The 13,489-nt window shown below is 53.6% G+C and overlaps 1 pseudogene; it reads left to right on the top strand.

Moving 5' to 3' along the window:
* The first annotated feature begins 690 nt into the window (after window positions 1-690).
* LOC138732449 (ras-related protein Rab-4B-like) lies at window positions 691-5,555 on the top strand (annotated as a pseudogene).
* The last annotated feature ends 7,934 nt before the right edge of the window (window positions 5,556-13,489 follow it).

Genomic DNA, 13,489 nt, shown 5'->3' with positions numbered 1-13,489 from the left:
AATTTGAAAGTCAATCTTACAAATAGACCATAAAAGATTGATAGAACTTTCCGGCTTTCCATCAGTGTTGCACACCTTTATTGTTTCCTGTAAGTGAAAGGCAGGTCTTGCCAAACTAACCTGTTCACCTTCTATGACAAAGTGACTCGGCTGCTGGATGAGGGAAAGGCTGTGGATGTGGTCTTCCTGGACTTCAGTAAAGCCTTTGACACAGTTTCTCACAGCATTCCGCTTCGGAAACTGTCAGCCTCTGGGCTGGAGAGGCGCACATTCTCCTGGGTGGAAAACTGGTTGGATGGCCGGGCCCAGAGAGTGGTGGTAAATGGTGTGAAATCCAGCTGGAGGCCAGTGACAAGTGGGGTTCCCCAGGGCTCAGTGTTGGGTCCAGCCCTGTTCAATGTCTTTATCAATGACCTGGATGAAGGCATCGAGTGCACCCTTAGCAAGTTTGCGGACGACACTAAGCTGGGTGGAAGTGTCGATCTGCTGGAGGGTCGGGAGGCTCTGCAAAGGGATCTGAACAGGCTGGACCGCTGGGCAGAGTCCAATGGCATGGGGTTTAACAAGGCCAAATGCCGGGTCCTGCACTTGGGGCACAACAACCCTATGCAGTGCTATAGACTAGAAGTCTGGCTGGAAAGCTGCCTGGAGGAGAGGGACCTGGGTGTCTTGGTTGAAAGCCGACTGAACATGAGCCTGCAGTGTGCCCAGGTGGCCAAGAAGGCCAATGGCATCTTGGCTTGTATCAGAAACGGCGTGACCAGCAGGTCCAGGGAGGTTATTCTCCCTCTGTACTCAGCACTGCTGAGACCGCTCCTCGAATCCTGTGTTCATTTCTGGGCCCCTCACCACAAGAAGGATGTTGAGGCTCTGGAGCGAGTCCAGAGAAGAGCAACAAAGCTGGGGAAGGGGCTGGAGAGCAGGCCTTATGAGGAGCGGCTGAGAGAGCTGGGGTTGTTTGGCCTGGAGAAGAGGAGGCTGAGGGGAGACCTCATTGCTCTCTACAACTACCTGAAAGGAGGTTGTGGAGAGGAGGGTGCTGGCCTCTTCTCCCAAGTGACAGGGGACAGGACAAGAGGGAATGGCCTCAAGCTCTGCCAGGGGAGATTTAGGCTGGACATTAGGAAAAAATTCTTCACAGAAAGGGTCATTGGGCACTGGAACAGGCTGCCCAGGGAAGTGGTTGAGTCACCTTCCCTGGAGGTGTTTAAGGCACGGGTGGATGAGGTGCTGAGGGGCATGGTTTAGTGTTTGATAGGAATGGTTGGACTCGGTGATCCAGTGGGTCTCTTCCAACCTGGTTATTCTATGATTCTATGACTCTATAGGGGGTCTGTAGGGTCTCTGGTGGTTGTATAGGGGTTCTAGGGACCCTATGAGGGGTCTGTATGGGTCCTATAGGGACTCTATGGGCCCATTGGATTTGGAGACCCTTTGGGCTCCTCTAGCTTCTGGCAGGCACCAAAATGAGGCTTAAAATGCTGATTTTGGCGCTTTTCCAGGTGGGGTTGGAAGGGAAAATGGCAGGAATTGCCCCAAATCATCTTCTTTTTTCCCCTTTTTCTCCTTAGGTTTCCTCTTCAAATTCATTATTATCGGGGGGCACGGGCAACGTGACATCCAGCCTGCTGTACAGATTCATCCGAAACAAGTGTAAACAGGGCATTTTGGGGCATTTTGATGGTTTGGGGGGCATTTGGGGGCATTTTGGGGGGCGCTTTTTGGGTTATTTGTGGCATTTGGGGGAATGTTTGGTGTTTGAGGGAATTTTATGGTGTTTTGAGAGTGTTTTCAGGTGTTTGATGGCTATTTGGGGTGGTTTGGTGGTATTTTTTTATCGTTTTGGGGTATTTTTGAGGCACTTTTGGGGTGTTTAAGGGAATTTGGAAGCATATTGCAATCCTTTCTTCCTCCATCTCATCTTTTCTGCAGTCAAACAGGATTGCAACCCCAAGATCAGGATGGGATTTTGCTCTAAGTTGGTCAACATTGGTGAAAAGATGGTGGAGCTCCAGATCTGGGACACGCTTGGTGAAGAGCAATACAGGTAGGGGAAAACCAAATCCTTCCCAGCGGCATCCGATGGCATTTGGGCTTCTCTTATTGTTCAAAATGGAACCTATGGAAACCTGGAATGGTTTGGTTGGAAAAAAGCCTGGAGATGATTGAATCCAACCATCCCTGTCCACCTCTAAACCATCTCTGAGCATCTCATCTCCCCGGCTATTGAACCCCTCCATGAATGGAGACTCCATCGCCTCCCTGGGCAGCCTCTTCCAGGGTTTCACTGCCCTTCCACAAAGGAATCATTCTTGATGTCCCATCTGAGCCCCTCCTGGTGCAGCTCCCTCAGCTGCTCCTCCTAGAATTTGGTCTCCAGACCCTTCCCACCTTCTCCAACTACGCTCAGCATCTCCATAGAATCATTTGGTTGGAAGAAACCTTTGAGATCATCGAGTACAACTACCCCTGTCCACCACTAAACCATCTTTGAGCACCTCATTTCCCCAGCTTTTGAACCTCTCTGCCAGGGCTTCACCAGCCTTCCCATGAAGGAATCATTCCCAGCATCCCAAACCAGAGCCTCCGAGTCCCCAAACCAGAGCCTCCAGGTGGTCTTCTCCTACCCATTACTTCCTCCTCCTCTTCCTCCTCAGGTCAGTAACCAGGAGCTACTACCGGGGCACAGTCAGCATGTTGCTGCTCTATGACACCACCAGGTGGGTACATAAATCCCAAAAAACCTTTGGAATTGGGAAAAATCAGGGCTCGACCCCTCCTTTTTTTCCCCAATTCCAGCCAGGAGACGTACAACACGTTGACTGACTGGTTGACGGACATCCGTACACTCACCAGCCCCAACGTCATCATCACCCTCTGCGGGAACAAGAAGGATTTAAATGCCCATCGGGAAGTGACCTTCTCGGAAGCTGCAGGCTTCGCATAGGAGAATGGTGAGATGGAAGGGAGAAATGTCGGCTTTAATTAAGAATTAACGATGGTGGGAATTAATAAGGTGGTTGTGCTTCCCAGGGCTCTTGTTCTTGGAAACCAGTGCCACAACAGTGCAGAACGTGGAAGAGGCGTTCCTCATATGTGCCTGGGCCATCCTGGACAAGATTGGGTCAGGTACGGCGACGCCAGATCGGTTTTGTTGGGATGAGGGAGAGGGGTTGGAGCCTGAGGATGGAGAGGTTGAGATCCTGGAGAAGGTTTTGGATCTCGGGACTGGAGATTTTGGATCTTCTGGGGTTTTTTTTTGGATCCTGAGGATGGAAGGTCCCGTTTTCTCCCCACAGGCGAGCTCGACATGGACAACATGGCCTCGGGGGTCCAGCAAAACGTTGCCTTGCTGCAGCAGGTACACCAACTGCAGGATGCCCCAGGCTCCTGCTGAACCCAGTGAGATGCCACCTCGACCCCGCCAAAACCTCCCTTTTCTCTCTCTTTTTCTCACCCCCCCAGGTCCGCCTGCCTCGCCAGAGCCCTCCCACACCCCACAGATCCAGCGCTGATTGGGTTTGGCCAAGGTGGCTTGGTTTGGCCAAGGGGGGGTGTGGTGTGTGTGTGTGTCCCTGTGTCCCCCCCCAGCTCCAAATTGGGTCAAATCCCCCTTCTTTAATGACACACACCCCCCTTCGCAGTGCCACCGGCAATATATTTTGGGGGGGGAGGGGGAGTGGCTTTATAGAGGGGGGGCTCCTGCTTTGAGGAGAGGGGGGTAAAGCCCCCCCACCAGCCATGCTTGGATAGGGGGGTGCCTTTTTTTTGTGATGGGCCCCCCCATTTTCCATTCCCAATGTGGATTTGGGGGGGACACCAGTCATTAACCCTCCCATCACTTTTGGGGGGGGGGGCTGGAGGCTTCACTCCCTGCCCTGGAACCTTTTTGCCCCCCTTTTCCCCTCCCAACCCCCTCGGGGGGGGTGTCCCCAGTTTTCTACCCCCAAAACCCTTCAAGGGAGTGTCCCCAGTTTTCTCCCCGCCCCTCCACCCTCCAAACATCTCGGGGGAGAGTCCTCAGTTTCTCCCCCTGCTTCAAATGTAGGGGCAGCGTCTCCCATCGGCTCTGTCGGGTGTGGGTGTGTGTGTGGGGGTGTGTGTGTGATGTTTCTGGTTCTCTTCATGTTATTTATTGCACTTACCAGGTATGGGGGGGTGTCCCAGGGCTTTCTCTCAGCTGTTTGTTTGGGGTTTTTTGGCTTTTTTTTTCTGGATCAAGTCCAAAAACAACACCAAAACCTCCAACCAACAAGGAAAAAAAAGAGATTTTTTTTTTTTCCCTCCCTTCCAGGATGTGGGAAAAAACATGTTTCTCGTACATAAAATGTTCATGTTTTCCAGCTCTCGACTCTGTTGCTTCTTTGACCGGGGGGGAAGGATGGGGAGGGAGTGTTGCAGTCAGGGCAATCCACGACACATAGAAGTTGTGGGCCAAAAGACCATCTTTATTGATTTTACAAGACTTTTTATACCACTTCCCAAGCTGCGTGTCCATGCACGAATGGTTTAGCTAAAGACCGACGGTTCATAATTGGACGACTCCTTCTCAGTTGTAACTTCATAATTGGGTGATTCCACCTGCGGCCTGGCAGCTTCCTAATCTTGTTTACTCGGCTCTTCTTGGTGCCTTCCAGCTTCTCCAAGGATACACGGGCATCTATTCAAGGCCAATGTTTAAGTTCACACACTCCAACTCCTCAGACCAGCTGAGGTTTCCCACAAGGGGGCAACTACCTGCCCTATATACCCCCCTGTTTTGAGTGTTACTGGGGAGACCCCCCCAAGCCCCCCCAGGACCCTCTCAATCCTCCTAAGACCTCCTCCAGGACCCTTTCAATCCCCCTAAGACCCTCCCAAACCCTATAGAACCCCTGTAACCCTACAGGACCCCCCAAACACCCCCCAGCCCCCTACAGAATCCCTATACCCCTATAGGACCCTCTACCCCACATAGGACCCCCCACCAGGCCTCTATAGAACCACTATATCCACATAGGACCCCTTCCATACACTCCACACCAGATTCCCCCCAGTCCCCTATAGAACCCCTATACTGCCATAGGTCCCCCCCAAACACCTCCTTACCCCACACAAGACCCCTCCAACCCCCTATACTCCTGTAGGGCCCCCCCCCAGACACCTCCTTACCCCACACAGCACCCCCCCACAGGACCCCCCCCAAACCCTCCAATCCCTGTCCCGCAGGGGATGGTGATGGCACTGAGGTTGCTGCACCACATAGGGGGGCCACCCCCTTTTTCTGCCCCCCCCTCCCCCCATGGGCATGATCCCACCTCCCAGCATGGGCCCCACCGCTGTCCTGCCAGGCCAGCTCCCCGCTTTGCAGACCGTGAGTACACCCAAAACCCACCCCAAATGAGCCAAGCCCCCAATTTTTGAGGTTACGGGGGGGGGGGGGGGGGCTGATTTCAGAGGATGCTGCTTTTTCACTCCCCCCCCAGCTCTCAGAAAATCCCCCCAACCACACCTTGTTCCTCACCAACCTCCCGGAGGAGACCAACGAGCTGATGCTCTCCATGCTCTTCAACTAGTGAGTGGAGAAGGGTGCTCTGTGAGGATTCTAGGGGGATGCACGTGGGTTCTGGGGCCATCCAGGTGAGGTTTGGAGGGATTCATGGGGATTTTGAGGGTTTTGGGTGGCCCTGGAGGGATTTGGGAGGGCTTGGCTTAGAGGGGTCCAGGGGGTTTTGGGGGCATCCAGGGAGGTTTGGAAAGATGCATGGGCATTTTGAGGGTTTTGGGGGGCCCTGTAGGGATTTCAAGGGCATAGCTTTGTTTCGGGGGGTTTCAGGGGGCTGTGAAGGGATTTTGGGGGGCTCCTCAGCAGCTATGGGGGCATCCAGAGGGATTTGGGGACATCCATGAGGATTTTGGGGAGATCTGCAGGGATTCATGGGGATTTTGGGGTCCCTGTGGGGAATATGGGGCGACTTGGCTAAGATTTGTAGGGCTCCTCTGCAATTTTGAGGGGACCTGTGAGGATTCTGGGGGGATTCATGGGTGTTTTGGGGCCTCTGTGTGGATATGGGGCATGTCAAGGGGTTTGGGGGGGAGGCTGGGTTGGATTTGGGGGTCCACTTGACCCCTTTCCTCCCCTTTTTTCCACATTCCTGGGGTTAAAGGGCTTTATGGGGGGTGCATGGATTTGGGGGAATCTTGGGGCTCTGTGTGGTGTTTGGGGGGGGTGAGCAGTTTGGAGGGGCTAGGTGGATTTTTGGGTTCCCCTTCACCCCTTTTCCCCCATTCCTGGTGTTCAAGGAGTGTTTGTGGGGTGCTGTGTGTTGATTTGGAGTAGTTTTGGGACTCTGTGGGGTGTTTTAGAGGGGGCTGAGCAGTCTTTTTGGGGGGCTGGGGGTATTTGGGGGGGTCTAGTTTGGATTCTGGGGCCCCCTTCACCCCCTCTTTTCCACATTCCTAGGGTTCAATGAGGGTTTTTGGGTTGCTCTGTATGTATTTGGGGGAGTTTTGGGGGGCTGGGGGTTTTGAGGTGGCCAGGGTGGATTTTGGGGTCCCCTTTTTCCTGCCCTTTTCTTTTTCCCACCTTTTTCCCCCCCTTGTTTCCATATTCCTTGGGTTCAACAAGATTTTTGGGGTGCTCTGTGTGGATTTGGGGGAGTTTTGGGGCTCTGTGGGATGGTTTGGGGGTGCTGAGCAGTTTTGGGGGGGCTAGTTGGATTTTGGGGTCCCCTTCACCCCTTTTTTCCTCAGATTCCCAGGTTTCAGGGAGGTTCGCCTCATCCTGGGGTGCCATGACATCACTTTTGTGGAGTTTGAGGGTGAGGTGCAGGCAGGGGCAGCCCACGAGGCCCTCCAGGGCTTCAAGATCACCCAGAGCAATGCCATGAAGATCTCCTTTGCCAAGAAGTGACCACCCCCCCCCCGAGCCCCCAAAACCCCCTGCCCCCTTCCAAAGGCAAGTTTGCCCTGAGGTGGCCAACCCTTCCCCCCCCCCCTTTTTTTTAAACCCCTTATTTGGCCCCCACCTATCTCTTTCCCCCCCCTTTTTTTGGCCCACACCCTTTTTACCTCCATTTTTTGCCATCATCCTCCTTTTTACTGCTCATTTCTTAGTGTCACCCCCCTTTTTCTACCCCCATACCCTTTTCACCCCCCTTTTTGGCCCCCACCCCTCTTTTGACACCTCTTTTTTTGCCCCCCACCCCTCTTTTGACACCTCTTTTTTTGCCCCCATCCCTTTTTTTAACCCCTACTCCCCATTTTTCCCCCTTTACTTAAGCCACCCCCCTTTTTTACTCCCCTTTTTAGCCCCCACCTGGCATTTTTTTTGCCTCCAGCCACCTTTTTACCCCCCCCTTTTTTTAAGGCCCACTCCCCTTTTTCTACCCCTACCCCCCTTTTTTGACCCCTGCCCCTCCTTACCCCCTCTCCTTTTAGCCACCCAATCTCTTTTTGTTTTTACCCCCACCCCCCTTTCTTGGCCCCCAACTCCAATTTGCCCCCTTTTCTTTGCCCCCCAGCCCCATTTTACCCCCCCTTTTTTTCCCATCACCCCCCTTTTTACCACACCTGTCTTTTTTGCCCCTTTTTTTATCCCCACCCTCCTTTTACTCTTTTTTACCCCCCCATCACTTTTTCAACACCCAGCCCTCTTTTATACCTCACTTTTTGTGAACCCCCACCCTTTTTACCCCCCTTCACTCCCCTTTTTGCCCCCGCCACACAGGGGAGTCCAGGCCCCCCCCCCCAGCATTGTACCCAGGGTCTCTCTGCAGACATTGCACTTACAGCAACAACCCCCCCCCCCAAAAAAAAAAAATTACAGCCCTCCCTGTGTTCCAGGTTGTGTTTGTGGGGGTGCAGGGGGGGGTTACAGGGCCAAGGGGGTGGGGTTTTTTTAGTAGGGCAGGCATGGATTTAGGAGGATTTAGGATTTTTTGGGGAGGTTAATAGATAAAAATAGGAGAGATTGGGGGGGGAACATAGATAAGGGGGTCTTTGGAGGGGCTCATGGGGCCAAATGCGGGGGGAATGGATTGGGGGGGGGCGGCGGCGGCATCCTTGAATGAGTGAGATGTGGGCGGGCAGAGTTTAGGACCCAGCTGCCCCGAGTCCCCTGTGACCATGCCCCGCTCCCTGCTCCACCTCCCCCTTTCCTGGCGAAAGGGCTCCTGCTCTGGCACACCCTCTCACGTGCTGGCAGCTCCCGGCCCCTGCACAGACCCGTTAGTGCCTCCTCAGGTGCTGCCACCTAGTGGAGGCGGCGCCGCCATCTCCCCTCTGCCACGCCCCACCCCGGCCCTGGTCCCTCAACTTGACTTTCAGATGGCCAGGAGACAACCTCAGCAGAAAAAAAAACCAACTCTGTCCCAATCTGCATTCGTCTCTTTTTTTCCCCCCGCAATTTTAGTCTCCTGGTCCCTGGAGTTCGTTCGTTCTTTTTCTGTTCCTGCAAATGCCTTGCCTTCCTTTCTCTTTTTCCATTCCTCTTCCGGTGTCTGTGTCAGGCCACCTTTCCTGTTCATGTACGGACACACTTCCGGTTTCTGTTCGCAATGCGCCCCCTCCCCGCTCCAGGCTGCAATCCCGCTCCGCGGCCACGGCATGGCAGCACTGAGTGCCCGCCCCATTCATCCCGAGCTCAGGGATCCCAGCCAACGGGAGCACTCGCTGCAGTCCCGCCCCCCCGGCTGCTCTGCCGCCGCTGATTAGCTGCCGGGATCTGAGTGACATGCGGCTCAGCCAATGGGGTAAGAAAGTAGGGGGTAGGCGCGGCTTTTGAAAGCCGACGGGGCAGGGGGATCTTTAAACCCTCGCTGCAGTGCCGCTATGTGGCCACGACGCGGCAGCACCGAGTCGGGCAAAGCTATTTTTGCCACTATTCCCATTTTTACCGTTTTCTCCCCTTGTGGGATCGACCCCGACAGGCGCCGAATCGGCCGGAGCAGCAGCTCCCACGGCGCTGCCCGCACAACCCTCACCCGCTGCCGGGCTCCGGAGCATCGCAGTCCGTGCCTGCCTTCCCTCGGGCCGACCCCCAGCGAGGCACCGGCGCTTGGCTCCGGTTCTGCTGTGGAGACATTTTACAGGGAAGAAGGACTCGATGCTGTGGGCCTTGTTGATATCGAGCAACTCTGACAAGACCTTGAAAGAGAGAGCTGAGACAAAAACAAGAGCTAGTTTGGTGGGAAGAAACACCAACTGAGAGAAAAACAAAAGCAGAAAGATATCAGAGTTAATTTTAGTGTAACGTGTTTTTTTAGCATGCACAGTTGTTTAACCAATAATATGTTAATAATAGCATTATGGACAGCTACCTTTAGCCAATAATACGCTGTAGATAGCCTCGTGGACAGCCTGTTATGTAACCCAAAAGGATATATAAACAAACAGCTAACTCAATAAAGTGTCTTTGACCCATCAGATTGAAGTCCATGCTTTAATCCCTCCATTCCGTGGCGCATGGGCAGCCCCATGGCGAGCAGGGCTGCGCTAATGGTTACAGCTGCAGCCGCAGGCTCCGCTCTTCCTGCACCGAGGGGACGCTTTCAGACCCCTCTGTGGTCAGGAAACCTCACTCACCTTAACCACTCTCCCTCCAAGCAGAAGCTGAAAGACAGAGGTGGCACTTCCAGAGGAACGGCCGCAGCTTCCCCCCGCTCCCGCACACCATCTCCAGATGACGGAAGCCGATCCAACGGGAGGCACTTTGGCTGTGAAATATGGGCAGGCTCGAGAGGAAGAACTGACCCGCTGCAGGAAAACACATGGAATTCCAATCTGACACGAGGGGACTTCTGAAGCGGCAGATGCATCAACAGCAGGAACATTCCCCTGCCAAACATGTGCATGCCATCACAATCCAGCACGCGCCCCTGGCACACCCATCCGAGTCATTCAGCTGCCCGTACAGCAAAGTAGGCTGCCAATTCAGAGCCTGCACTGCACGGCACGGCGCTCCACATGCCGAACCCTGGCTTGCAACACCATCGCCACACGCCCCAAACAGCCTCTGCCACCTTCTTCTTTCTTTGCTTCAGACACCAAAAAAGCAAACCACACATGGCATCCAGCAACCAATCGAAAGCTTTAATGCAGACAACGCTGGTTTACATGCGGTTCCTATGGCTTCCCTGCACCTGGGCAGAAGAGGCCAAAGGGTCCTCAGAGACAGACACGCTCTTCCCAGTCACGCAGCAAAGACTGGGACAGAGGGTCCTGGCGAGGCCGCGCCTTTGGCCTGGGCACAGGCAGGAGAAGGAGAAGAATCCGCTTTCCCACGTGGTGCCAAGGAGAGAGATCTGTGAGAGGAACACACAGAAAAGAACGTTAGCCAGGTGATGAGACGAGGTGGCCCTCGGCCCTGAGACAAAAGCGCTTTCCTCCTCTGCTCATAGAATCACCAGGTTGGAAGAGACCCACTGGATCATTGAGTCCAACCATTCCTATCAAACACTAAACCATGTCCCTCAGCACCTCGTCCACCCGTGCCTTAAACACCTCCAGGGAAGGTGAATCAACCACCTCCCTGGGCAGCCTGTTCCAGTGCCCAATGACCCTTTCTGTGAAAAACTTTTTCCTCATGTCCAGTCTAAACCTCCCCTAGCAGAGCTTGGGGCCATTCCCTCTTGTCCTATCCCCTGTCACTTGGGAGAAGAGACCATCACCCTCCTCTCTACAACCTCCTTTCAGGTAGTTATGTTTCCTTCTCTGACCTTCAAACCCCTGCAGACCCCATGCTATAGCCCACCCAAAGAAAGCTGAGGAGAGAATCTCCTTCAAAATAACGGCCAAAGTTTTCACTCGTCCCCCTGAAAGGAAACTGCAAGGAACGGGAGGACTCGCCAGATGGAAAGCAGTGTCACCGGACCAAGGTTCGGAGATGTCCAGAGAAAATGTGATTCATTTTAACAGTTATTCTGTCAGACGTACTTGGTAAAAAAGACAAGTGAAACCAAACTGAACCTTACCCAGTGTCAACTCGTTACACTAAGATGTTCTAAATCACACCCACGTGACAGGCCAGCATAGAAAAGCAGCCCAGGCTCTCCCCGCTTTTTATCTTCCTTTTGAGGCACAAAAGGCTCCCCGGAATGCCTCTTCTGTTGCCGGGGTCAGACCTGCAATGCGCCAGCTGGCAGAATCATAGAATCACCAGGTTGGAAAAGACCCACCGGATCATCGAGTCCAACCATTCCTATCAAACACTAAACCATGCCCCTTAGCACCTCATCCACCCGTCCATCAAACACCTCCAGGGAAGGTGAATCAACCACCTCCCTGGGCAGCCTGTTCCAGTTCCCAATGACCCTTTCTGTGAAGAATTATTTCCTAATGTCCAGCCTAAACCTCCCCTGGTGGAGCTTGAGGCCATTCCCTCTTGTCCTGTCCCCGCCACTTGGGAGAAGAGGCCAGCACCCTCCTCTCCACAACCTCCTTTCAGGTAGTTGTAGAGAGCAATGAGGTCTCCCCTCAGTCACCTCTTCTCCAGGCCAAACAACCCCAGCTCTCTCAGCCGCTCCTCATAAGGCCTGCTCTCCAGCCCCCTCACCAGCTTTGTTGCTCTTCTCTGGACTCACTCCAGAGCCTCAACATCCTTCTTGTGGTGAGGGGCCCAGAAACGAACCCAGGATTCAAGGAGTGGTCTCACCAGTGCTGAGTACAGAGGGAGAATAACCTCCCTGGACCTGCCGGTCACACCGTTTCTGATACAAGCCAAGATGCCATTGGCCTTCTTGGCCACCAGGGCACACTGCTGGCTCATGTTCAGTCGGCTGTCAACCAACACCCCCAGGTCCCTCTCCTCCAGGCAGCTTTCCAGCCAGACTTCTCCTAGTCTGTAGCACTGCATAGGGTTGTTGTGCCCCAAGTGCAGGACCCGGCATTTGGCCTTGTTAAACCTCATGCCATTGGACTCAGCCCAGCAGTTGAGCCTGTTCAGATCCCTTTGCAGAGCCTCCCGACCCTTCAGCAGACCAACACTTCCACCCAGCTTAGTGTCGTCCGCAAACTTGCTAAGGGTGCACTCAATGCCTTCATCCAGGTCATTGATAAAGACATTGAACAGGGCTGGACCCAGCACTGAGCCCTGGGGAACCCCACTTGTCACTGGCCTCCAGCTGGATTTAACTCCATTTCCCACCACTCTCTGGGCCCAGCCCTCCAACCAGTTTTCCACCCAGGAGAGTGTGCGCCTCTCCAGGCCAGAGGCTGACAGTTTCCTAAGCAGAATGCTGTGAGAAACTGTGTCAAAGGCTTTACTGAAGTCCAGGAAGACCACATCCACAGCTTTTCCCTCATCCAGCAGCTGAGTCACTTTGTCATAGAAGGCCATCAGGTTTGTTTGGCAAGACCTGCCTTTTGTGAACCAGTGTTGACTGGGCCTGATCACCTGGTTCCCTTGCATGTGCTTCATGATAGCACTCAAGATCACCTGCTCCATGACTTTCCCTGGCACTGAGGTCAGACTGACAGGCCTGTAGTTTCCTGGGTCCTCCCTGCGGCCCTTCTTGTAGATGGGCACCACATCAGCCAGCCTCCAGTCCAGTGGGACTTCCCCAGTCTTCCAGGACAGTTGGAACATGACGGAAAGGAGGTTTGGCCAGCACATCCGCCAGCTCCTTCAATACCCTTGGATGAATCCTATCCGGCCCCATAGACTTGTGGGTGTCTAGTCGGGCTAGCAAGGCTCTGACCACCTCCTCTTGGATCATGGGAGCCTCATTCTGCTCCTCTAGCTCCTGGGTTTGTACACAGAGGGAACGACTTTCTTTACTGTTAAAGACTGAGGCAAAGAAGGCATTAAGTACCTCAGCCTTTTCCTCATCCCCTGTCACTGTTGTTCCTTCTGCATCCAATAGGGACTGTATGGTCACCATAGTCCTCCTTTTACTGTTACTATATTTATAGAAGGATTTTTTGTTATCTTTCACAGACTTTGCCAATCTGATTTTTAGCTGAGCCTTAGCCCTTCTGATTTTTTCTCTACACAATCTCACTTCCCTCCTGTAGTCCACCCAAGACCCCTGTCCCTTCTTCCAGAGCCCATAAACATTTCTCCTCTTCTTTATATCTCTCAAGATCACCCTGTTCAACCAAGCTGGCTTTCTCCCCTGCCGGCTTTTTTTCCAGAACATGGGGATGGCTTTCTCCTGAGCTGCTAGGATTTCCTTTTTGAAGAGCTCCCAGCCCTTGTGGGCTCCCTTGCCCTTAAGGACTGCCTCCCATCGGACTTTTGCCAACCAGCCTTCTGAAGAGTTCAGTCTGCCCTCTGGAAATTTAATGCTACTGTCCTACTAACCACTCTCTTCACTTCACCTAGAACAGAAAACCCTATCATCTCATGATCACTTTGTCCTAGGCGTCCACCTACTGCCACATCCCCCACAAGGCCTTCTCTGTTCACCAACAGCAGGTCCAGGAGGGCACCCTCCCTTGTTGGTTCATTCACCAGCTGTGCAAGGAAGTTGTCTTCCACGCACTCCAGGAACCTCCTAGACTGCTTCCT

Source organism: Phaenicophaeus curvirostris, chromosome 32, assembly GCF_032191515.1.
Source record: "Phaenicophaeus curvirostris isolate KB17595 chromosome 32, BPBGC_Pcur_1.0, whole genome shotgun sequence".
Classification (NCBI taxonomy): domain Eukaryota; kingdom Metazoa; phylum Chordata; class Aves; order Cuculiformes; family Cuculidae; genus Phaenicophaeus; species Phaenicophaeus curvirostris.
Note: the sequence above shows the minus strand (reverse complement) of the source record. Positions and strands in the feature narration are given on the sequence as shown.